At 40.8% G+C, this 23,563-nt stretch overlaps 1 protein-coding gene across 2 annotated transcripts in view; it reads right to left on the bottom strand.

Moving 5' to 3' along the window:
• The window catches only part of Fbxo11 (F-box protein 11), a 92,567-nt gene extending 70,120 nt beyond the window's left edge, over positions 1 to 22,447 (bottom strand). For both annotated transcript variants that reach the window (XM_042675519.1, XM_042675520.1), the window contains exon 1: positions 22,363 to 22,447. The gene's annotated coding sequence lies outside the window, so the exon portion shown is untranslated. The remainder of the gene's footprint in view (positions 1 to 22,362) is intronic.
• Positions 22,448 to 23,563: the final 1,116 nt, after the last annotated feature.

Raw genomic sequence — 23,563 nt, 5'->3', positions numbered from 1 at the left:
CCAGCAATTATAAATGGGTATTTGGATTTACAGTGGAAAAGAACTTGGCTTTCTTTTTTCCTTCCACTGTGTGAATCTATCAACAATATGGTTTACCTTAAACAAAATTTATTTCCCCTAACCAATTATAGCTAAAACAAAACAAGGGTCAAACCGTAGCTCAGTAGCAATTGCTTGGCATGTTCAATCCCCCAGCACTGCAATAATCATTATCAAACCAAATAAAAAAAAAATTAGGGCATACTTACCAGGTGCCAGTTATTCACACCTGTAAGATTTTCTATTTAGGAGGTTGAGATCTGAGGATCACAGTTCAAAGCCAGCTCAGGCAGGAAAGTCTGTGAGACTCTCTAATTGTGCACATACACACACACACACATACACACACACACACACACACACACACACAAAGGCAAGAAGTGGAGCTGTGGCTCATGTGGTAGAATGACAGTTTTGAGGGAAAAACTCAGACATAGTATCTAAACCCTGAGTTCAAGACTGAGAACCAGGGGGGAAAAAATCAGGGCCCACAATAATGAACTGTAATTTTGCTTGCATATTCCTGTAAATTACTGAATAAAATAAGCCTTCCTTAACCATCTAATTTTTTGGTTAGTTCAACTGAGAAAAATAGAAATCAAATCAATAGGCTCATCAATTTACTATAATGTACAAGTAGAATAAAATTCTGAAGCAAAAACAAGTACTAAGAGTTAAATCTAAGAGTCAGGAAACAGGTTCTATATCTTTTGTGTATGCGTGTGTGTGCGTATGCATGAGCCAAAATTAGAGCTTGAACTTAGGGTCTGGGTGCTGCCCCTTGGCCTTTTTGTTCAAGGATGGTATTCTGCCCACTGAAGCTTTTTGGTAGTTAACAGGAGATAAGAGCTTCATGAACTTTTCTGCCCCAGCTGCTTCAAAGCACAATCCTCAGATCTCAGCCTTCTGAATAGCTGGCATTGCAGGTATAAGCCACCAGCACCTGGCTTGGGTTCTAAATCTTAATGCCATTTTGAACAAATGAATAAACCTCAAGAATTGAGATTGGTTTGTTTTTTTTTTTCTATTTCAAACATTCTTTAATTGTGTTTCTAAGTAATTCATCCCCCAAATAAAATATACCTAATACTAATATATATTATATATATATAAAACCAAAAAAGAAACACATATAGTTCTCTTAATATTCCATTTTAGTGTTTACCAGATGGTTTTTACACCAGTCTAAACCAATCTAAAATTTAAATTCATTTTATTTCACTCTCTTTTAAGCCATATAGAAGGGAAAATAAGTGAGCAACATCTTAAGAATTGCTTCCAACCACATAAAAGATTACTCTACTTGTCTCTCTTTAGAATGTAACTTAAATTTTTTCAAAGACAGTATTTTTAAGATGATGGTTTTGAGATTGTGATATTCATCCTATGTTAGCCTCTCAAAAGTGCTGAGATTAGAGGTATATGGCATTGCATCCAGCTAAGAAGCAATCTCTAAATCTCCAAATTTTATATACCATTTTGCATTGATACAGTATCATGTATTTGCACATGCACACACACACCTAACTTCAGAATCAACAATGACTGCTGTAATTAGTTTTATCTAGGTTATTCCTGAGTCTACTTTCTTGTTTATACATATATTATAACACATTTGTCTAAAACAAAACAAAACAAACCAGCCTGGCCTTAGTGGCCTACACCTGTTGTAATCCTAGCTACTAGGAGGGTGAGATCAGAGGATTCAAAGCCAGCCTGGGCAGGAAAGTCTATGAAACTCCTATTTCCAATTAATCACCAAAAAGCCACAAGAAGCTGTGGCTCAAATGGTAGAGGGCTAGCCTTGAGCACAAAAGCTCAGGGATAGCACCTAGGCCCCGAGTTCAGCCCCATGATGGACATACTCACACAAAAAAAAGATAGTAAAACTAATTCAATTTTTTTCAAGTGATTGAGCTAATTTTATCTATGAACATACTGATTATGCTCAGTTATGTGAAGTAGCAATTGTGTGAATAAATCTGAGTCCAGAGAAGGAAGTCATAGGGACAAACAATCTTCTTTAAGTGTCTGTTTGCAAATGATTAGGGTTTTTCATAGTGGTAGCTTTCCTATAACGTAACTTTTATAAATCTCCTTCAACTAATACAATGACTATTCCATAAGAGAATGAAAGCTTTATTTAAATCTACGTTTTATGTTACTACTTTTGAGTATCAAGTCATTTCAGAGAAACACAAACACAAATACACAATGATTACTACCTAGAATCTACGAATTTCCCCCAAATCACATCAATAGCCTCTATTTTATTATTTTTCAGTTGTGGGAATCTATCTCAGTGCCTTGCACACTAGACAAGTGCTCCATCATTGAGGTATACCTTCCCAGTCTAATATCCTCTGCTTTCAAACACAACACAACTTATTTCACCTCTTTTACTGATAGTTTTTAGTGTATTTTCTAAGAGAAAACCCTCCTATTTTTTGTCTTTGCTTTGTTTTATAAGGATTCTGTATAAGATGGTCAGACAATTAATTGAGTATGGGACGAGTCAATTCAAAGTCTAATAAATTTCAGTTTCAAAAGCCTCTGGTTTTTGTGTTTTTTAAGTTATTTACTCCCAAATATATTAGGTTCCACAACTAAAAATTCTTAGAATACCTGGAAAAGAAGAAGTATTTTTAAGTGATGTCCAATTTTGCTTAGAAATCTGTTTATATACCACATAAACCAACAGGCATTCATTTCTTCAGAATTAAACCCCGTTTTATGAAAAGACAATTATCTACCATGCAAAATTATCAGACAAGATAATTCTTCCTGGAGAAAAAAAGCCACTTGTGGCCAACAAGTTTCTATTTTCTTTTCAACTATTCAGTTTGTTTGTACATGCTAAATAACGATAACATTCAATCAGTCATTAAACAAAAGACTATTTGTATGTACTATCATAATCTAGTTAATGAAAAACAAAAGAATTCTATGCTAGCAATAAGCTTTTCCTTGAGGGACAGACTGTTAATTTACCAAGTAGTAATTTTTGCTTTTAATAATGAATTTCCTGATCATTAGTTCTATTCATTTTCTTAAAAATGATATATCCGGGGCTGGGAAGGTGGCTCAGTGGTAGAGCGCTTGCCTTGTATGCATGAGGCCCTGGGTTTGATTCCTCAGTACCACATAAGCAGAAAAAGCCAGAAGTGGTGCTGTGGCTCAAGTGGTAGAGTGCTAGGCTTGCTCTGAAGAGCTCAAGGCCCAGAGTTCAGGCCCCAAGACTGACAAAACAAACATACATACATACACACACACACACACACACACACACACACACACACTTATCCTAAAGGTACTGTGACTACAATACTAAAAATACTCATAAATTGGGCTGGGAAGGTGGCTCAGTGGTAAAGTGCTTGCCTTGGATGCATGAGACCCTGGGTTCGATTCCTCAGCACCACATAAGCAGAAAAAGCTGGAAGTGGGGCTGTGGCTCAAGTGGTGGAGCACTAGCTTTTCAACTCAAAGCTGAAGTGCTGAGGGGCAATGCCCAGGCCCAGAGTTCAAGCCCCCTGACCAATCAAAAAAAAATGCTCATAAATTAATAAGGAGTAAAAACAGACAATACTGAAACATGTAAAATTTAAGTTCTTATTCAAATTTAAATGACTTCCTTCGGGATTATGTCAGCAATGGAGTAGTGCTGGGTTCAAATCCCTCTAGTTTCTGTTAATCTCATCCCACTTTTTTATTCTACGAAAACCACTGTTTTATATACTTCATATAAATGAATTCATTCAATATTTATGTTTTCTGTTACTGGTTTATTTTACTTAGCAAAATGACCTCAAGTTACATCAATGTCATTGCATATTATAGAATTTCCTTTTTTAAAAAGCTAATAGTTCATTGTACATATATAGGTTTTATTTATGAATTTAACTGTCAAGAGTGAGGGGATTTTTTTCCCATTGTCATTGCTATGAACATAAGAGTGATAGATAGTATCTCTTGAAGATACAAATTTCAGATCTTTTGGATAAATACCCTGAAGCAAGTCACTGGATGATACATTGAAGTCTTGTTTTTTGTTTTTGTTTTAGGAAATTTCCATCTTGTTTTCTACAGCAGCAGTTTGTATAGTTTTATGTTCATTTCCAGCTTTCTACTATCCTTTCCAAAACCTGGGTCTTTTTTAAAAAACGGGGGCAGCACTGGGGATTTGTTTGCAAGACAAGCACTCTACACTATCTTGGTTTTTAATAGCGATGCTAACTGGGATGAGAATATCTCTTTTCAAGTGTAGGGTGTGTGTGTGTGTGTGTGTGTGTGTGTGTGTGTGTGTGTGTGTGTGTGTGTGTGTGTGTGTGTGTGTGTGTGTGTGTGTGTGTGTGTGTGTGTGTGTGTGTGTGTGTGTGTGTGTGTCGGTTGTGGGGTTTGAACTCTGGGCCTGGGTGCTTTTCAGGTGTGTGTGTGTGTATGTCAGTTGTGGGGTTTGAACTCTGGGCCTAGGTGCTTTTCAGGTGTGTGTGTGCCTAAGTGCTTTTCAGGTGTGTGTGTGTGTGTGTGTGTGTGGTCAGTTGTAGGGCTTGAACTCTGGGCCTGAGTGCTGTCCCTCAGCTCTTCAGCTCAAGGCAATCACTCTACCATTTGAGCCAAAGCCAGCACCACTTTCGGTTTTCTAGTGGTTAATTAGAGATAGGAGTCTCTTGGACTCTGCTTGCCTCGGCTGGCTTTCAATGGTGACCCTGAAATCTCAGCCTCCTAAGTAGCTAGGATTATAGGCATGAGCCACAGGTGCCTGATCTTTTCAGTTTTGATTTGCATTTTCCTGATAATTTACCAACAAGTCTTTTTTCCAGTTTGCTTGCTATTTGTATGTCTTATTCAAAGAAATGTGCATTCAAGGCCTTAGCCCATTTTAAATAGGGTTATTAGTTTTTCTCCTACTGAGCTCATTATGGATATGGTTCAAATGTTTTTCAAATATTTTCTCTCTTTTTATAGGTTGTCTTTCTACTTTGCTGGTTATAACCTTTGCTGTGCAGTTTGTAATTTAATGTAGTCCCATCTATTTTTTACTTTCGTTGTCATATCCATGAAATTACTGCCAAGACCAATGTCACGAAGCTTTCCTCCCTCCAGATTCCATATATAGTATTTGAAAAATAAAGGAATGTAACAAGAATTACTTCATTTCTACCATCACAAGATACTACCAATATATCACCAAAAACTTTGTGTTCCACTAGATCAAGAGTGTATATCACCAGTTTTTTTGTTTGTTAACCCATGTCTCTAACTGGTATGTGAAACTTTTCTAGCTCGTAAAGACAAGAGATTTAACTTTAACAGATCCTGCCCAACCTCCCTATACCCAGCTTAGTAGGTTACAGTTAAGAAGTTCCAACACAAAAGACAGAAACAGAATACAGATTCACTGTGACATGTAGCAACTGAGATACTAAAACTATCAAAAAGATCCACAAAGGCACCTTATGAGTTACAACTGCTTTACATATGAGATATAAGATGCCACAAAGAACCTTGAAGTGTTTTTAATCTCTGCAACTGAGGTGCTTAAATTCCAGCAACATGTAATTTAATTTAAACCTGTCTTGCCTCCAGTTTCTAGACATGAAGGCAAAAAAATAAAAAGAATACCATGAAAATAAATGACCTCAACTGTAGCAATTCTCTTACCTGGTATACATTTCTTTTTCAATAAAGCACATAAAAATGCTACAGTTTAACTTAGTTGGACTGAAACACCTTCTGAAGTCTGACACAAAGGTAATTCAATAAATAGGACAGAACATATTACCAGATAGCAAAGGGTCATGCCAAACTTACATCTTTAAATACCACCTCACAGAAAGTTCTCTGAAAAACTCCAGTCTTAAAGTTTAAGAATTAAGGTTACACATAAAAACTTCAATTATACAAACACACACACACAGTTGGAGATATATGAGACAGATGAAATCTGTATCTAAGTCCAAATCCATCTATATACCTCTATCTTTGAAATCCAAGTACAAATGACTTAGCTGAAAAATATAGGCTGGCCCAGGAAATAAAGTATTGATACAGTGTCAATGGAAAAATTTCCTTTTTATTTACTAAGAAAAAAAAGACTAGCAAAATAAGCAAATTAAAATGAAAACATTAACCTTCTCTAGCCCTTTTTTTTTTTTTTGGCCAGTTGTGGGACCTGAACTCGGCCTGGGCGCAGTCCCTCAGCTCTTCTGCTCAAGGCTAGCACTCTACCACTTGAGCCACAGTGCCACTTCTGGCTTTTTCTGCTTATGTGTTGCTGAGGAATCAAACCCAGGGCCTCATGTATGCAAGACAAGCACTCTACCACTGAGCCACTTTCCCAGCCCCGTTCTCTAGCTCAATTTTTATGGGCAGAAAAGATCAACTGTTAACACTGGACTGGCCAGTGCTTAAAGATCAGGCTTGAAGTAGTAAAATCCTCCTCCTTTCATATTTAAAGCTACCAATGATCAGTTTCAAAGCAAAGTAATTCTTTTAAAAAAAGCCCTTCTCTCTCTCTCTAGTCTAAAATTATGTATACAGGTATAAATGCATGTATTTATGATACATACATATGAATGTGTAAGCCTTTTAGGTTTAGCTTCTACATGAGATACTAACCTTGGCTTGTCTCATTCAATATGATGACTTCCAATTTCATCCATTTTGCTGCATATATTGTTTCATTGTTATAGCTGTGTGATTTCATACTACACACACACACACACACACACACACACACTAATCTTTATCCATTTATCTGTTATTGGACACCTCAGCTTAGGTCTAAATACATCCACCTTTTTTTTTTTTTTTTGGGTTGTGGGTCCTGAACTCTGGGCCTGGGTGCTGTCCCTCAGCTCTATAGCTCAAGGCTAGCACTCTACCATTTGAGCTACAGCCCCACTTCCAGCTTTTTCTGCTTTGTTGATACTGAGGAATCGAACCCAGGGCCTCATGCATGCAAGGCAAGCACTCTACCACTGAGCCACCTTCCCTGCTCAATACCTCCATCTTTGAAATACAAGTGTAACTGACTTGGGCAGGAAGGGAAAGGGAAGAAGATGAGTACACTCCAATTACATATAGAAATGGCATAAAGAATATCAATGAAAGCTATTGATCAAAAGGGGTGGGTGGGCCGGGCGCTGGTGGCTCACGCCTGTAAACCTAGCTACTCAGGAGGCTGAGATCTGAGGATTGCGGTTAAAAGCCAGCCCGGGCAGGAGAGACCGTGAGACTCCTATCTCCAATAACCACCAGAAAAACCGGAAGTGGCGCTGTAGCTCAAGTGGTAAAGCGCTTGCCTTGAGCTGAAGAGCTGAGGGACAGAGCCCAGGCCCAGAGTTCAAGACCCATGGCCGACCAAAAAAAAAAAAAAAAAAAGGGGTGGGTGGGAGAAGGGGAAACAGACTTTGTTAGGGGGGGTACTAGTGAGAGGGAGGTGGGCTAACAACGGTAAAAGATGAATATGGTCTAAATAGCTTGTTGGTTGTATGAAATCCGAATAATGAAACCTGCTGAAATTGTTTTAGGAAGAGGGAGAGTGATAGAGGAGATTGATTGGAATACATTGTATACATACATGGAAATCTATTGTACAGCTACTATGTGCTAATGATAACAAAAAATAAGAGCCCTATATATCATTTTCATAGGTCTTTTATATCATCAGCAGTGTATGTTATAGCTCAGGAGCACTTTAGCACGGTTTCACCTTGAAGAACTTACCACATTTCCTTCTATACATTAGGAATGGATCTAGTAAAAGCCCAGAAAAGCATCTCTAAGAAAGTGTCAAAGTTTCAAATAAGTTGACTGTAAGATTAAAAAAAAAAAAGAAAAGAAAATCATGACAAACAGAAACAAAAGGAAATTAGCAAAATACATAGCTGGACACAGTGGTGCATGACCATAATCCCAGACACTTGGGAGGCTGAGGCAGGGAAGCTCACCAGTTTGAAGATAGCTGGGACAAAATTAGTGTGACTGTTTCTCAAAAACAAACACAACCAAGTGACAGTGGCTCACACTTTTTTTTTTTTTTTTGGTCAGTCGTGGGGCCTGAACTCTGGGCCTGGGCACTGAGCCATAGCGCCACTTCTGGCCTTTTCTGCTTATGTGGTGCTGAGGAATCAAACCCAGGGCCTCATGCATGCAAGTCAAGCACTCTACCACTGAGCCACCTTCTCAGCCCCCTCACGCTTCTAATCCTAGCTACTCAGGAAGCTGAGATCTGAGGAAGGTGGTTTGAAGCTAACTCAAGCAGCAAAGTAAATGAGACTCTTACTTCCACTTAACCACTAAAAAGCTGAGAGTGGAGTTTCTGGCTAACATGGTAGAGTGCTAGCACCATGAAAAAGATAAGGGACAGTGTCCTGAGTTAAAGCCCTAGTACTAGCACTAAATATATGCATATATACACAAAAAGCTAAATGGGGGGTGTGGCTCAAGTGACAAAGCAGTTGCTTAGTGTGCATGAAGCCCTGAAAACCAGATTTTTTGGTTTTGGTTCTATGAGACAGGGTTTAGATTTAGGATAGTCTAGAACTTAATATGTAACCCAGTTTGGCCTTGAACTCAAACCTCTTGTCTTCAGGTGGGGGGGGGGGGGGAGGTGGCACCATGATCAGTGTATATTTTATTGATTGGTTGATTGATTGATTGCCTGCTGGTCTTGAGGCTTGAACCCAGTGCCTGGGCACTGTCCCTGAGCTTTCAGGCTCAAGGCTAGAAGTCTACCCCTTTAAGCCATAGTGCTAGTTCCAGCTTTCTGGTAGTTAATTGGAGATGAGTCTCAGGAACTAGTACCACTGTAGCCCAGATGTATTATTTTTTAAAGGAATCCAAAAGCACAAGCTTAAAAGGAATCAGATTCAAGTTCCAATGTAAGTGGAGAAAAAAAATACTAAGGACCATTTCAGTAGCAAAAGTTAAGTAATAGTTCTTGGAGTGAAAAGTCACTTACTTCCAAAATATAGAAAAGATGTCTTTAAAACATCCTAGCTGACAATTTTGGGGGGAAATGAACTACATTAAGGTGACAGGTGACCTTTTTATTTCTTTTGGTCAGTCGTGGGCCTGGGCCTGGGTACTGTCCTTGAGCTCTTCAGCTCAAGGACAGTGCTCTACCACTTGAGCCACAGCGCCACTTCCGACGGGTGAACTTTTTTTTTTTTAAAGAAGAGTACTGAGAATTGAACCCAGAGCCACTGAACTATATCCAACTTCAAAAAAAAAAATTTTTTTTGAGACAAGGTCTTAAGTGGTCCAAGCTTATGGCCCTTCTGCCTCAGACACCTGAGTAGCTGAAATTTCAGAAATGGATAGGCAAACTTTGACATTATACTTGCAAAAACTTAAAAAAATAGAAACTATTCATGTAAAATATTTAACATATAAACCAGGCACAGTGGCATACACTTAATTGTTTCAGCTACCCAGGAGCTTGGATTGCTTGAGCCCAGAAGTTCAGAGACAGCCTCTTAAAAGGAGCTGGGAGGATCAGGAGGGATGATGGTTGTGGTAGCAAAAAGTATCAAAAACATGTTTGTAACAATATGTTTATAGCACAATTCAGCATATTCTAATACTAAATGTGGCTATCTGTAAATATGAAAATGGATAAGACACATTGTTATGGTTCTTGTTTTGTAGGTTAACTGGTAGGCCCTAACTGGTAGGCCCAAGACTGAACTGGCAAAGAAAACGGAGCAGGTAGACTAAGAGATTTTTTTTAAAGTACTATACTAATATTTGAAAAAGATTCATCCTTTCCGGTCAATTGCTTTATAACAGGAGCAATCATACTCATGTCTTAAAACTGTCTCTATCTTGTGCATATGTTAAAAAAAAAAAAGGAAGTTGTCTTTGTGAAAATGTAAGCAAATAATGCATGTTCAGATATAAAACTCATAAGCAAAGTGTTTACCAAAGATGATACATATAAGAATACTGACATTAGCACTATTCTTGACACTCAAACACAAACCAATTTTTATGTTTATGTCTATGTTCATCAATTGTAGAGTATTAAACAGCATCAAAAGTGAACAAACTGGCTGGGTGCCGGTGGCTCATGCCTGTCATCCTAGCTATTCAAGAGGCTGAGATCTGAGGATCACGGTTCAAAAGCCAGCTGGGACACAAAAGTCCACGAGACTCTTATTTCCAATAAACCACTAGAAAACTGGAAGTGCTACTGTGGCTCAAGCAGTACAGCACTCGCCTTAAGCTGAAGAGCACAGGGACACAGCGCCCAAGCCCAGAGTTCAAGTCCCATGACCGACAGAAGAAAAAAAAAATATGAATGAACAAACTGAGTGTAAGAGGCGGCACAGAAACGGGACAGGAGGTGGAAAAAAATGCAACAAAGGTACTCACTGGACACTATGTTGAAAATGAATTACGTGATTTGTGGATAGAGGGATGGGAGGGGGAAACTGGGAGAGCACAAGGGAAGGGTGACACTGTCCAAAAAGAAATGTACCCCTTGCCTAATTAATGTACTCATAACCCCTCTGTATATCACCTTTATAATAACAATTTAAAAAATTAAATGAACAAGCTAATGCTACAAGCAGCTACATGAATGAAGTTCACAAACAAATTTTACAGGAAAGAAGCCATTCACACAGGAATACATTGGATGACTATTAATGATATCTTATCTAAGTAATATTTAGACAGACAAGGGTGGGAATAGTAGCTGAGAGGAACCTCAAGGAAGACTTCTAGGATGATGATACTATTTCATTTCTTGATCTAAGTATCATTGGTTACATAGCCATGTCCACTTTGTAAAGTGTCATCAAGCTACATACCATTTGTGCTCTTACTGCAATTACAAGCTTAACTTTAAAAGATTAATAAAACATTATTTTTGTAATTTAAATTCATATATGCTATATATAGCCTGTATTATGGGGAGAAAAGGAAAGAGAAGTTCTCTAACCCATATAATCACTGCTAATTCAAATGACCCATACACATGACCACTTTTACCAGTTTCAACTCTAATTTTTTCTCCATTTTAGTTCTCAACCCAAAATAAGTCATTTGGAAAAGAAAGGGAGGAAGGCTGGTTAAGCAAACTTCAAGAAATAAAAAATTGCTAGGGGTCTGGTAAGATGACTCAGTGGTAGAGTGCTTGCCTTACATGCATGAGGCCCTGGGTTCTATTCCTCAGCACCACATAAGCAGAAAAAGCTGGAAGTGGCGCTGTGGTTCAAGTGGTAGAGGGCTAGCCTTGAGCTGAAGAGCTCAGGGACAGCGCCCAGGCCCAGAGTTAGGCCCCAGGACCAGCCAAAAAGAAAAAGGAAAAGAGAAAGTCTAAAAGCAGAAGTAGAAACTCAGTTATTAGAATCAGAATTGAAAATTAGTTCTATAATGTGATGCTCCTTTCCTCCTAAGTATGTAGCTCCTACCAAAACCATTTTTTCCAAGCCACTATATTTCACCTATCTCTATCTGGGCCTAAAGTACCAAAATTTGAGAAGAATCATAATCAAACTCTTAAAAATTGGAATGCCCAAGCTGGGCGCCGGTGGCTCATGCCTGTAATGCTAACTACTCAGGAGGCTGAGATCTGAGGATCTCAGTTCCAAGCCAGCCTGGGCAGGAAAGTCTGTGAGACTCTTATCTCCAATAAACCATTCAGAAAACCAGAAGTGGCACTGTGGCTCAGGTGGTAGAGCGCTATCCTTGAGCTGAAGAGCTGAGGGACAGTGAGTGCCCAGGCCCAGAGTTTAAGCCCCACGAACAAAAAAGAAAAAAAAAAAAAAAGAATTCAAATGTCTTTCAGAGGACTGTGAAGTTATCAGTCATTTACACACAATTATGGATTCAGTGGCTACAAACACAGCTGATCCTATATGTAAAGGAAAAATGTACAGTTCCACAATTTTATTATTAAACCATTTAAATTAAAAATATTACATTTCAAAGAATAGTGTTATAATTTTGTTCCCCTTTCTTTCATCTTTCCTCCATGCCAAGAAACAAGTCTGAAAAGATTCCTCTTTTTTTTTGGGGGGGGGGGGGGCGGGTGGAGTATTAGTCTTGGGGCTTGAACTCAGGCCCTGCATTTATACTCAAGGCCCAACTTCTGGCTTTTTGATGGGTAATTTGTTTTGAACCATGATTCTCAGAGTTCAGCCTCCTGAGCAGCAATGATTACAGGTGTGAGCCACCAGCACCTGGCTTCTATACACTTTTAATTCTTCTTAAAGTCTGATTTTTTTCTTTTCCAAAATATATTGGTGAGATGTCACCAATCCTGTCTGTAATAAAACATAACAAGGGAAAAATAGATGATCTTCTCCTCTCTTCCAGCTCCGAGTATTAAGGTTTTTACAAAACCACACGTTGTACACGTGTACTATGTATGTAAGATACAAAATCAATGCTTAGATATAGAAAAAAAATTGTCCTATTAAACCCTGAATCCTAGTCAAGAAAGCATCCGAATCCAAGTCAAGTGGCAAAACAGACTAATCTTGATTCAAATCAGATAATTATATTACGATGTTTAAGCCCATGCCAGGTTGAACCCATATAGTGGCTAGTTAAGTCCACACTAAAGAAAAACTTTTAATACCACAACTCAGGTCAGCCACCTGGAAAAAGTGTCATTGCTCATTAGGAGAAAAGAGTGAAACTAAGATTATTACTCGAAAAGTAATTTAAAGCACAGATTACTTATTTCCACTCTAAGTATTTTTTAAGATTGAGAAAACAGAAAAGCAGGCATTTTTTCACTTTTCTCTTTCATACACACACACTCTCTCTCTCTCTCTCTCTCTCTCTCTCTCACACACACACACACACACACACACACACACACACACACACACACACACACACACACACACACACACACACAAAGGGGAATGAGCACTTTTTATTTCCTCTTGAGATATAGAAGTATTACTTTATGGCTTTTAATGTTTAGTCACCAAATGGGAGAAAAGTTTTTAATAACTTTCCCCCTCTACTGAACATAATTTCACAATGTCCAATTTAGAAGAGTAGAAATTAAGAGACTAAGCAATAATCATACAGAAGTTTTTTAGATGTTTTAAAATGAAAATAAATGAAATTAATATATTAATTTTCAAAGTAGTATTTCAATATTTGCCTTAAACCAAAATAATTTAAAGGAAGTTAGTTAGTTTCATTTCTCTATTTTTTAAAAGATTAAGTGTAAGCACCTACCTTCTGTTAGCCAAAGATTAAAAAAGAAAAAAAAAACACCAAGTTACTCATAAAACAAACTAAAACACTCTGACAAGGAAAGCATATTTAGTCCACAAACAAGTCACAATCACTATTAAAGTCTAATACTATTATTTTACTCACATTTTTCCCCTCCTGAACTACTTATCTAAAATGACCTAACACTCTTTATTCATAACTTATGAGTAATTCAGGGAAATTCTAGCATTTTTTGTATAGTAAGTGCTTAGTGGTCTCATCAACATGCTGGAAAAATATGTCCTGGTCAATCAATGCAGTTTCTTCTTGAGACAGGTCTACATGGGCAGCAAAATCATCATCAGGTTACTTGAAAAAGGTAAAACCAAATGACTCAACAAACAATGTCATTAGTGTATCCTCCTTCAAAAGTTAGATGTTTCTATTTCAAATCTCAATTTCCTCTTCTCTCTTATTCTGTCTTTAAAAAAATCTCAGCTCATTAAATGTAAGATTATTTACAATTAAAAATCACTCTCCCTTAATTTGTGGAGGGGAAGGGAAAAAACAAACTGTTTAAATAGGGTTACAGGTGGACCCATTACAACAATGAGATGTACAAGACATTATGTCAAAAAACGAACTTTTACAACTTTGGTGGGTTAGGGGGTAGGGGTGGTGGTAGGGGGTGAGGGAAAAAATTTTTTAAAAAAATCACTCTCCCTGGCTGGGAATGTGGCTTAGTGGTAGAGTGCTCGCCTAGTATGCATGAAGCCCCAGGTTTGATTCCTCAGTACCACATAAACAGAAAAAGCTGGAAGTGGTAGAGTGCTAGCCTTGAGCAACAGAAACTCAGGGTCAGTGCCCACTAGGTCCTGAGTTCAAGCCCAAGACTAGCAAAACAATAAAAATAAAAAAAAATCACTCTCAATTTATATCAAGTTATGTAAGTCAAATTGCTGGGTATGTCAAAACTTTTTTTAAATGACTTGACACACTATTTTGGGGGGTTTATTTTTGTATACAATCTCATTATTTTATTTTTTGTCAGTCGTGGGGCTTGAACTCTGGGCTTGGGCAATATCCTTGTGCTCTCCAGCTCAAGGGAAGTGCTCTACCGCTTGAGCCACAGCACCACTTCCGGTTTTCTAGTGTTTTTTTGGAGATAAGAGTCTCATGGAGGGCTGTGAATGTGGCTCAGTGGTAGAGTGCTTGCCTTGCATGCATGAGGCCCTCAGTTCCATTCCTCAGCACCACATAAGCAGAAAAAGCCGGAAGTGGGGCTGAGGCTGAGGCTCAAGCGGTAGAGTGCTCGCCTTGAGCTAGTCTACAGCTGAAGAGCCGAGGGACAGCACCCAGGCCCAGAGTTCAGGCCCCACTACCGACAAAAAAAAAAAAAAAAAAAAAAAGAGTTTCACGGACTTTTCTGCCCGGGCTGGCTTTGAACCGTGACTCTCAGATCTCAGCCTTCTCAGTACTAGGATTACAGGCGTGAGCCACCGGTGCCCGACTAATGTCATTATTTTCATATTTCATAGAGCTATCATTTACTGAGCATTTATAATGTACGTACCTGTCACTATCTTTTATTCTTAGTTATTCTTTAAGACAAATGTTAACCCTATGTTAAAGTTTCTGAAGGCACAGAGAGTTTACACTACACTACTTACTCAATGTTAAGCAGTTAATCAGTATCAGATTACTTCTGAACTCTTTACATTACTCTATTCTCATTCCTTGTAGTGTCACCATAATTTTACTTCAAAATGTATTCAATTGCAGTTTAGGGTAGTATTTCACCATTAATCTCCAATACTGACCTGTGTTGTTTAGAAGATAAGAATGTAATTCAAACCAGGCACTCACTTATAAGGGGCTCTCAGAAGGCTGAGATTTGAGTATCTTGGTCTGAAGTTAATTAACTCCAAGCAGAAAAGTCTGACTCTAGCTCCAATTAACAAGCAAAAGAACCAGAATGAAGATATGGAAAAAGTGGAGCAAGAGGTTAAGGCCCTAAGTTAAAAATATAAATTGAAAAAAGAAAAAGTGACTTGAAGAGTTTACTACTGAAATGTAAAGTTGAAAACAAATTATGCTTCAAAGGTTAAGTGGGAAGATAGACACACACAAAAATAAGGGTATCTTATTAGGAAGAAACTGAAAAATGACATTTCACATTGATACGCATTATTACAGATGGTTGTTTTTAACGTTAAGATACTTGAGAAAAGGGAAAGCTGATAAAATACAGTTGTTCCTGTATATCTATGGGTTTCATCATATCCCTATGATAAACCAGCTGAAAATACGTAGGTGGGAAAATTATGTCATGTGTCCATAATAAAAAAAAAACTGCCATGAACAACCTTTTTCTGTTATTCTTCCCTAAAAAGACTGTAGAACAACTATTTACATCTTATTTACATTGTATTAGGTAATATAAGTCATCTTGAGATACTTACAGAATTTGGGGGGATATGTATAGGCTATGCTATTCACAAATTCTCTACTATGTCATTTTTTTTTTTTAATCAAGAGACTTGAGCTTTTGCAGAGTTTTGTATGGAGGTTCCAAGTATCCTAGAACCAGGCCTCCTTGACTCTGAGTAACAACTGTACTCACTAGCCTTGAATTATTCAAATCTATGTGAGGAGATTGGGGAAAGGGAGTCCTTACTGAACAGGTCAGGATCTATGGTAGTTGTTCTTGCCTTATCTGGTAAATTTCCAAGCTAAATGGTAGTTTTTCCTTGGATTTATCAGAATTTTAAAGAAAGAAAAATAATACAATGGATAACCTTGAAGCCTTGCTCGAAAAATTTTAGCACTGATACTACTCCATTTGTATTCGTTAAAGTTTTATTTTTTTCATATAACATATATGTAGGCAAGACTGTTTTGAATTTGTGATACTCCTGCCTTAGCCTCCTGAGTGGGGATTACAGGCTTTCTCTCAATATGAGAAAAACAGGCTGTGCTCAGAAAAAACGGGGTGGGAGGAATGACACTTCTCCCATAGGATTTACTTTGAAGGTTAAGGCACCAGATGGAAGAGTAGTGCCCCAGAGCACTTAATTTCTCAAACAGGAAAAATCATGTTTTTGTCCAAAATTCCACTATTAAAGGTTGCAGTGGTTCCCTATTCTATGAGCAAAATGAAAAACCTGAAGGTAAAATACCGTGTGCTAGAACAATTACATGAAAGGTATATGTGGCATACATGACTATGCCACCATATTGGTATAGTGATTATACAATATACATAATTCCATTAGGAATATTCTATGTATTATGTACTGCATTATTTCATAGATGATTTTTCTCTCATTTCCACCCCCTCCCCTTTTTTGGTGGTACTGGTATTAAACCTGGCATTTGAGCTAGGGAGATGTTCTACCAACTTAAATCACACCTGAGCCCCATTCACTTTTATGGAGGAATAGTACTAAGGTTCTGAACTCTGGACTTTGTGGTTCCTAGGAAGGCACTCTACTGTTTGAGTCACACCTACAGCCCTCTTTTGCTCTAGTTATTATTGAAATGGAGTCTCCATTTTGGCCCAGGGTGGAGTAGGGGATGGTTGGCATATCACTATGCCCAGCTTTATCTGTTGAGATGGGGTTCATAGACCCTTTTGTTCTGGCCGGCCTGAAACTTCACATAATTTTCCTGTTGTACTCTCCTGGGTAGCAAGTATTACAGATGTGTGCTGCCCTGCCCAGCCTCCACAAGTGGGATTTTTGCAAGCATGGATCTAAAGAGATATATGTTTTACACAACAAAATTTAAAACTTTAGACTACAAAATTTTTTGGGGGTGGGGTCCAGTCGTGGGCCCCGAACTCTGGGCTTGGGTGCTGTCCCTCAGCTCTTCAGCTCTAGGCTAGCACTCTACCACTTGAGCCACAGCACCACTCCCGGCTTTTTTTTCTGCTTATGTGGTGCTTAGGAATACAACCCAGGGCCTCAAGCATGCAAGGCGAGCACGCTCCCACTGAGCCACCTTCCCAGACCTAGACTATAAATTTATAACAAGATGTAATAAAGTACAGGTACTTTATTAAATTGTAACTATCTTATAGTTGAATTTTTAGCACTTCATATAGTCCTATAATTTTCTAGTACCCAGAGAAAAATTACACTTACTTTCAAAAACTTCCTCATAAGTATCATTTGTGTATGTGCACACTTATACTGGGGCTTGAATTCAAGGCTCTAATACTGTCCCTGAGCATTTTCTGCTGAAGGATAGCATTTTATCATTTGAGCCATACACCCACTCTTTTTTTTTTCTTCTTTTTGTGTCAGTCCAGGGGCTTGAAACTCAGGTCCTTGAGATTTTTTTGCTTAAAGCCAGTGCTTTATCATTTGAGCTATACCTCTATTTCTGGCTTTTTTGGTGATTAGGAGTAACAGTCTCATGGATTTTGCTACCCAGGCTGGCTTCAAACCCAGTTTCCTCAGATCTCAGTCCTCCTAGCTACATTACAGGCATGAACCATGAGCACCCAGCTTCTCATGGTGGCTAAATGGAGTTAAGAGTCTCACAGATGTTTCCTTTCTGGGATGGCTTTGAATTGCAATCTTCTGATCTCAGCCTCCTGAGTAACTAGGATTACAGATGTGAGCCACCAGCACTTGGCTATTTTTTTTTTTCAGAGTGGGGGGAAGGAAGAGAGTCTCATTGTGTAGAACTGACTCGCCTAGAGCTCACAATCCTCTAGCTTCTACTTCCCAAATACTGTGATTACCATCCTGCCAAGCTAAAAAGAAATTAGTTTTAACAAATACAACAACCTGAGGTTGGGCTATCCATACAGCCCTTCTGAAAATTTCCAAGTTTCCCCCATATTTCTAGAAAATACAAAAGGATAAAGATAAATTCAGCAGAAAAGGGTGAAAAAGCTAAAATCCTTTTAAAACACAAAACAAACATTATACATACCAAAGGAAATGAAATTCCTATGTTTAAAAACATGTATACTCCCATGTGTATTGCATACTACTCACAACAGTATGGAAACCACCTAAGTGTCTATAAACTGATGAATAGGTAAACATGTGAGATTGACTGATTGACTGATTGATCTTATACACACTTATAATTATTCATCCAGAAAAAAAAAGGGATAATATCCCATCTTTTTTTTTTAAACAATAAGCATGGAAGTGAACATCATTATCTTCAGTGAAATAAACCAGACACAGAAAGACAAAATACCACATGGGCTCATTCATATGTGCAATCTAAAAAAGGCATTGATCTCATTGAAGTTCAGTGTAGAATTCTAATTATTTAGAGATTAAGGAGAGTTGGAGGAAGAGAAGGATGGAGAAAACATGGCTTACAGTTAGAAAAGAAAAATAAATTTTAGTTTTCTACTGCTCATTAAGGTGACTATAATAATGTACTATGTGTTTCAAAAAAAAGCTAGAAAAAGGATATTGAATGTTTTCACCACAAAGAAATGGTAAGTGATAAATCAGAGAAGATATTCTCACTTGATTTGAACATTTTATGATGTACACATATACAATATACACATTGGAATAGTATTTTATAAATTTGTAAAATTTTGTCAACTAAAAAATATAAATATATAAACAAAACAAATTATCAAAAATCCAACAAGATATACTTTCGATTTCATCAAATCATGGACTATGTTATCAAAATTTGATTTCATGGGACAAAAATTACTTTGTATGAGCCTAAAATTGCTATGTGAAGCCCCAAAATTAAGATAATTAAAAGCTAATGGTTAAGCCAGGTGCTAGTGGCTCACATCTGTAATCCTAGCTATTCAGGAGGCTGAGATCTGAGGATCATGGTTCAAAGCCAGCCCGGGGAAGGAAAGTTTGTGAAACTCATCTCCAATTAACCACCAGAAACCAGAAGTGGAGCTATGGCTCAAAGTGGTAGAGCACTAGCCTAGAGCTGAAAAGCTCAGGGGCATCACCCAAGCCCAGAGTTCAAACCCCACAACCAACATAAATAAATAAATAAATAAATAAATCTAAAGACAATGGGCCACTTCAGATAACATGGTAACATCTCATAAAATGCCCAGGACACTCTTTCCCAATGTGATGTAGAAGAACTCCTTTTCTAGGGATGAAAAGCCTAAGACTTTGTGCTTAACAAGCTGAACAGAAATTTTGTTTGAAAAAAGTGTACCAACAAGGGCTGGGAAGGTGGCTCAGTGGTAGAGCGCTTGCCTTGCATGTATGAGGCCCTGGGTTCGATTCCTCAGCACCACATAAGCAAAAAAAAAAAAAAGCGGTAAGTGGTGCTATGGCTTAAGTGGTAGCGTGCTAGCCTTGAGCTGAAGAGCTGAGGGACAGCGCCCAGGCCCAGAGTTCAGGCCCCACGACAGGACCAAAAAAAAAAAAAAAAGTGTAACAAGATAGCCAATTATTATAAAGCCTAAAGTGCATCTTCATATTGACTATGTGATTACATATGGATTACACACAGATTACACTAAACTGTCTAAAAACAGTAACTCTCACTTCAGTTCCCTACCTGGAAAGTTGGCTGATCTACTATTATGTAACTCTACCCAAGACTAATGCAAGAATTACATATTCATCAAGTGTCAGAAAAAGGCTAGAAAAGAAGAGCCACCAGCAAATACTTCTTAGCTTTCCTTCCTTAATAAGCTTATGACAATTATTAAATCCTGAATATTCTCAAATATCAATAAAAGCTTTTCTGAACTAGAAATAGTGACTTTCTATGTTTCATATAACTTTTAAGAACATTTAGCTAACATCAATATGTGAACTGTGTATTTTAGCCAGGTAATCAAAACGAGATTTTTTTCAAAGAATTTTGTCTTTATATAGACCAGCAAACCCTTAACTATTTTAGTTTTTAATTCATCTTGGTGTTTTAGTTATTTTGAGGACATTTATTTGCCCTCTGAAAGACACATACCATTTTTTCTGAAGGCATCAGCAAGTTTTTTCCCTTTCTGTGCCAACATGAATCTCCAGAACAGTTTCTACTAGTTGGATCAAAGCAATAATCCTACAGTGGATTTCACTTACTATTTGGTTAGGTCCGTACTGAATTTCTCATTGATGAATTGACAAGTTGTTTGTCAATTTTTAAACATCAATAGAAGGAAAACTGACACTCTAATATGTGACTAACAACCACCACCACACTTAGTAAGTAGAAATTGTCTTTGGTAGCTAGTAATTATGAACTAATGAAGAAAAATGTCCCAAGAATAACTCAGCAAGGTTTGAAATTACATGCAAATCATGACACGGTGATACAGAATAAACACTTAAAAATGCACAATGGAAGTAAATTAAGTTTTGCTGACATATTGATTCCTTGTTAATATTACCAAATTATTACGTCTTGAAAAAGCTTCCTGTAATTATAGGATTCTTAATATTAAACTCTAGCATTTCAATTTCACTTCATTGTTTTCTAAAAATAACGTGAGCTCTCATATATGGAGCCAATTCTTGAAGATTTGACTCTTACTTGTATGAAAACACCAGAGGAACTCTGATATACTTATGTGAGAGGAAGTGATAAGACTACAGATTTTTAATTTAACAAAAAGATGAATATATCAAAAAATCAAAACATTTACCAATTATGTTGCACAAGACCTCTAACTGGATTGAAACATTACCTTCTTTCAAGCAACATAGCAAACTGCTTTCTCAGACTATCTGTAACAGTGTCCAATGCAAACCTTTTTAAACTATTTTTCAGATTAAGATCTCCTTTACTTGTTAAATGTTTTGATTAACTACAACAATGAAACAGTTCTTCAGGTTACAAAGTATAATTTTAAAAATGCGTTTAATCTCAGTCCACTTAACCAAAGGAGGTGTGACAACCAATGCATGTTAAAATTAACCTTAATCCGACAACTAAAACATGCAAAATGTCTCCTAACAATTCTCGTCCTTAAAACAACAACCACGCACAAAAAAATATGGTACTGACCTCCACTCCGACTGAAAGCAGCTAATTACTAAAGAGAAGTTGTGTTTGGAGATGAAGGTGCAACATCCCCCATTTCACCAACATCCCCAAATAACTGTATCACCCAAGCAGATCTGGACCTTATTTTTGTGAAAGCAGGAATCCAACCCCGGGAGCCTCAGCCCTTAGACAATGGTGGTTACCAGACAGCGCTGCACAGTTGGGTCCAAATGACACATTTCACTAGGCCTTGGCCACAACACACGCGCGTGCACACGCACGCGCGCACGCACACACACACACATACACACACACACAACCCCAAGGGGCCGGATCTAGGAGAGGGGTGTTCAAGCCCCGGGAAGAGACGGAGGGGTGCACCGCGGCGTGGAGGGGACGACAGGCGAGGGGGTGCCGACCGAGCGGAAGGGTAACTGCACTGCACACGAGGGAGGGGGCTGGAAATGGCCGATGGATTCGATATTTATTTAAAGGTCTTGATTTAACGGGTCCTTCCCGGGGGTTCGGTAACTGAAGGCAAACTGCGCAGCAAACACCGTGGGGCTGGGAAGAGGAGTCGCTGCTCCCCCCCTACCCCGTGACCGAAGGGGGGAGGCGGGGGAACTTGTTTTCCCTGGCCAACACCACCGACCCCTCGGACCCCTCTCCCTCTCCCACTCCGCCACAGGAAGGGGGGAGGCCACCCGGAGAAAAGGGAAAAACAAGTTCCCCAGCCAACCCCACCACCCCAACACTCCCGGCCGCCCCCCACCCCCCACCTACCAGGAGAAACGGGGAGGCTAGACCCGGGAAGGCGGCAGAAAAGAGCTCCCACCTTTCGCCGGCCCTCCCCCTCCCCAGCCGCCAACAGACTCCCGCGGGGTGCGCGAGCCAGCCGGGAAGCCCCAGGGAGGGGCGGGGGCTGGAGGGTGCCGAGCCCCCGAAACCAAACAAAGCGCGGCCTGAACCAGAGCCCGAGCGAGTCGGGAAGCCGCGGCTTTTCCTGCCGGCCCGGCCCCGGGGCTGACACTGCGGCACCTCGGGACCCGCCTCCGCCCGGCCGCCGTCTCCCATCCCGGGGGCGCGCAGGCCGCCCCCACCCGCCCGGCCTCCCCGCCCGCAGTGCCCCGACGGGCCGGGCGCCCGAGCCGGCGGGAGGGAGCGCGGCCTTACCCCGCTCGCCGGCGTTGTTCCGCTCCTGAGGCAGCGGCGGAGGCGGCGGTGGCGGCGGCGGCGGCTGCTGCTGGGGCTGCTGCTGCTGCTGCGGCGGCGGCGGGGGCTGCTGCTGCTGCTGCTGCGGCGGCGGCGGGGGCTGCTGCGGGGGCGGCTGCGGCGGCGGCTGCTGCGGGGGCTGCTGCTGCTGTTGCTGCACCGGGCGCGGCCGCGACACTCGCCTGGGTCTCCGGTTGGCGGCTCGGACGGAGTTCATTTGCCGGGCTGAGGTGGCGGCGTTGGCGGAGGGACACACACACTCTCACGCGCACACGCACGGCGAGCTCCGGGGCCGGAGAGCCGGGCGGGGAGGGGGGAGGAAGGAGAGGGGCGCAAGGGGAGCGGGGGGAGCGGGCAGGGGAGACCGAGCGGGACCCCGAGTCCGGAGAAAAGGCCGGAGAGACCCGCGGAGCCCGAGCGAGGCCGGCCGGGCGGGCCCTGGCGCACGGGGAAGGCCGAGGCCGCCGGGCGGGGCGGCCGCGAGGGACGGAGACAGAGAGACGGGCGCAGCGAGAGAAAGAAAGAAAGGGCGTCCGCCCGCTCGGGGCTCCCCCGGCGAGGCGCGGCGGCGGCGGCGGCCGAGGAGACAGACCCGGGTCCCGCCGGCTCCCGAGCGGCGTCTCCGGCGGCGGGGGGAGTAGGCGGGCGGGCGGGCGAGGGAGCAGCGAGGGAGAGCAGGGAGGGAGGGAGCGGGGGGCGCCCGGCTCTCTTTTCTCCCTCGTCCTCCCCCCCACACCCCCTGAAAGAGATTTCTGCGAGGAATTTTTTCTCTTTCTTCGGCCTCTTCTCTCTCCTCCCCCTCCCTCCCTTCTCTCCTCGGCGAAGGGGAAATGGGTGTAAAGGGAGGAGATAGAGGGAAAAAGAGGCGTCGTCGTTCCTCCTCCTTAAAGGAGCCTTTCCTCCTCCTCCTCAGCCCGGTCGCCCTCGCCACTGCTGCTGCCGCTGCTGCTGCTGCTGCTCCGTGGCAGGAGGAGCCATTGACACCGACGGAGCCTCGGCTCTCTCCCAGTCGGTCCCTCCCCGCCGCGGGGCTGGCCAGGGGCGCGGGGGAGGGCCGCGGGGCGGCGGGGGGAGGGGTGAATGGGCGGGGAACGAGGGGGCGGGGATTCCTGCCCCATCGGCCAATGGGAAGCGCCCATACAACCATCAGGCCAATAGGACC

This window comes from Dipodomys spectabilis, unplaced genomic scaffold (genome assembly GCF_019054845.1).
Source record: "Dipodomys spectabilis isolate Male_0828 unplaced genomic scaffold, ASM1905484v1 ptg000026l, whole genome shotgun sequence".
Taxonomy (NCBI): domain Eukaryota; kingdom Metazoa; phylum Chordata; class Mammalia; order Rodentia; family Heteromyidae; genus Dipodomys; species Dipodomys spectabilis.
The sequence above is the reverse complement of the archived record's forward strand: the minus strand, read 5'-3'. Positions and strand labels throughout refer to the sequence as shown.